This window comes from Colobus angolensis, unplaced genomic scaffold (assembly GCF_000951035.1).
Source record: "Colobus angolensis palliatus isolate OR3802 unplaced genomic scaffold, Cang.pa_1.0 Scaffold711, whole genome shotgun sequence".
Classification (NCBI taxonomy): domain Eukaryota; kingdom Metazoa; phylum Chordata; class Mammalia; order Primates; family Cercopithecidae; genus Colobus; species Colobus angolensis.
Genome location: NW_012120833.1, coordinates 116,755 through 119,740, shown reverse-complemented (window position 1 = coordinate 119,740; position 2,986 = coordinate 116,755).

Sequence of the window (2,986 nt, the reverse complement as noted above, 5' to 3'; positions counted from 1 at the left end):
TAATCCCAGCACTTTGGGAGGCCAAGGCGGGCGGATCATGAGGTCAGGAGATCAAGACCATCCTGACTAACATGGTGAAACCCCAACTCTATTAAAAATACAAAAAAATTAGCTGGGAAAATATAAATAAAATTTTTTTTTTTTTAGATGGAGTTTTGCTTTTTTCACCCAGGTTGAAATGTAGTGGCGTGATCTTGGCTTACTGCAACCTCTGCCTCCGGGTTCAAGCGATTCTCCTGCCTCAGCCTCCCGAGTAGCTGGGATTACAGCCACCCGCCACGACACCTGGCTAAGTTTTGTATTTTTGGTAGATATGGGGGTTTCACCATGTTGGCCAGGCTGGTCTCGAACTCCTGACCTGAGGTGATCCGCCCACTTCAGCCTCCCAAAGTGCTGGGATTACAGGCATGAGCCTCTGCGCCCAGCAAGATATTTTTAATTACTTTTTTTTTTTTGAATCTCACCCAGGCTGGAGTGCAGTGGCATGATCTCGGCTCACTGCAACCTCTGCCTCCTGGGTTCAAGCAATTCTCCTGCCTTAATCTCCTGAGTAGCTGGGATTATAGGCCTGTGCCACCACACTCAGCTAATTTTTTTGTAGAGACAGTTTTTCCATGTTGGTCAAGCTGATCGCAAATTCCTGACCTCAAGTGATCCACCCTCCTCAGCCTCCCAAAGTGCTGGGATTACAGGCATGAGCCACTGTGCCTGGCCTTAATTACTTTCTCATTTTCAGCATCAGTTTCTTGTTTTCCAACAGCTCTGCTCTTTCTTGTGTATATTTATCTTTTCTTGTATCTACTGCCTCCTCCATCTTAGTATGCCTGCGAAGGTGAATGAGATAAACAGTTTTAGGGGCTCATAACTTCACTAATATTCATATCTATGGCGGGGGCATAAGCTTTTATTTTCTGCACTGAGGAGCACATGAAAACCTACTGCTCTCATTTTGACGTTTCTAATTTATCTTTTAACATCAAGATTTCTCTCTTCACGACCAACTGCTGGCTTTCTGAATCATGCACCTCCTTCAGGTTTTTCACTGCTAGCACATGGGAGGCCTCATGTCTGACCAATTCCTCTTCACTAAATAAGATGTTCATCTCAAGCTTGCATTTTATTTTGGAAATCTCTTGCGGATGCTCTAAAGGGGCACCTGGTCCCTGGCCTCCTCGCTTCACCTGCAGAGGAAGGTTCACATAAAGTGATGAATCTGTGTGTCTTCGAGGGCCACACTGTCCTTTCATCCCGGCAAGTGCTGACACCTTCCCAAGGACCATTTCCATGCTGGACTACCCCGAATGATGTTGCTGACCTGCAAAATGTGATCCAAACTCTAGGGGCTCCCTTGCAGGGAGATGTGTCCAGATCTTCCTGGGACCCCAGAAGCTTTGCCCTGCCCTCTGTTCATTCATCCATGCAACATTCTTTTGAGGGCTGACTCTGTGCCCAGCCCTCTTCTGATGACTGAGGTGACATTGGGGTGTCTGCTCTCGTGGGTGGGGGTACTGACAGCCAACCAGTAAAGGAGCAGATGAGACACAAGCACAGGCTGAGTCGTAAGGAATGGAGAGCACACCTGATGGTTATAGACAGTATCTATGAGGTGGTGACCTATTAAGTGAGTATCAGGCTAGGGGCAAAGAACAAGGCCTGGGTGAGGGGGTGAGGTGGGAATGTACTGCAGGTGCTCATGGCACAGAGAGAGGCCAGTGTGTCCGGGGTGGTGGTGGGGAAAGTGCGGGAGAGGTGCTTCCAGGCTGCTGGAGAGCTGTGGAGTGACAGGGGCCCTGGCTGTGAAAGTGATGTGTTCTGACTTCAGCCTGCCAAGCTCGCCCTGGTTGCCATGTGGAGAGGAGACTCAATGGCCGAGAAAGTGGCAGGGAGGCGCAGGCACTAGCATGCTGAGGTCCAGCCAAGCTGAGCTGCTGGTGGTTGGATCAGGCAGCAGCAAAGACGATGGAGAGGAACACATATCTCAGGTACATATGCCAGAGGAAGAGTTGACAGATTACTGAGGCAGGAGGGAGAGGGGAGACCCATCACACCCGCCTCACACAGGAAGAGACCCAGGCCGCACTACACTGCCAGGAAACCGGTCCACTGACCCAGGCAGAGCTACGCTGCCAGGAGACCTGCCCACTGAGCTCTTGCCCAGGCTCAGCCACTGTGGCCTTCTGCGCTCAGTCCCTCCTTGGCCTCCATGACACCCTCTGGTCCCACCAGCTGGCCCTGACGGTGGCCAGCCTGTCTTTTCTCTGGTCAGCAGCAGGTCATGGGTTTTAAGGAGCTTTTCTAAAACTGAACTGCACTGAATTTAGAAAACCAGGATATGCAGAAGGATATGAATTGATTGGACTGAACCAGGATAGGAGTTGATTAGATGTTAGTTTACTAGGACTTATTGTGAACTGCCTGAAATTTTTATGTAGAAAAAAAAAAGTTGGTGATATAATTTCAAATCTCATGTGAAATTATAATCCCCAATGTGGGAGGAGGGACCTCGCGGGAGATGACTGGATTATGGGAGACTTCCCCCTTGCTGTGTTTGTGATAGTGAGTGGGTTCTCATGAGATCTGGTTGTTTGAAGGTGTGTAGCATCTCCCTGCTCTCTCTCTTCTCCTGCTCTGGCCACCTAAGATGTGCCTGTGTCCTGTGTCCCCTTCCACCATGATTGTAAGTTTCCTGAGGCCGCCCGAGAAGCAGAAGCCTGTATAGCCTGCAGAACTGTGAGCCAATTAAGCCTCTTTTCTTTATACATTACCCAGTCTCAGGTAATTCTTTTTTTGTTTGTTTGTTTTTTGAGACAGAATCTCACCCTGTCACCCAGGCGGGAGTGCAATGGTGGGATCTCGGCTTACTGCACCCTCTGCCTTCCAGGTTCAAGCGATTTTCCTGCCTCAGCCTCCCGAGTAGCTGAGATTACAGGTGCCTGTCACCATGCCCAGCTAATTTTTGATACTTTTAGTAGAGACGGAGTTTCAC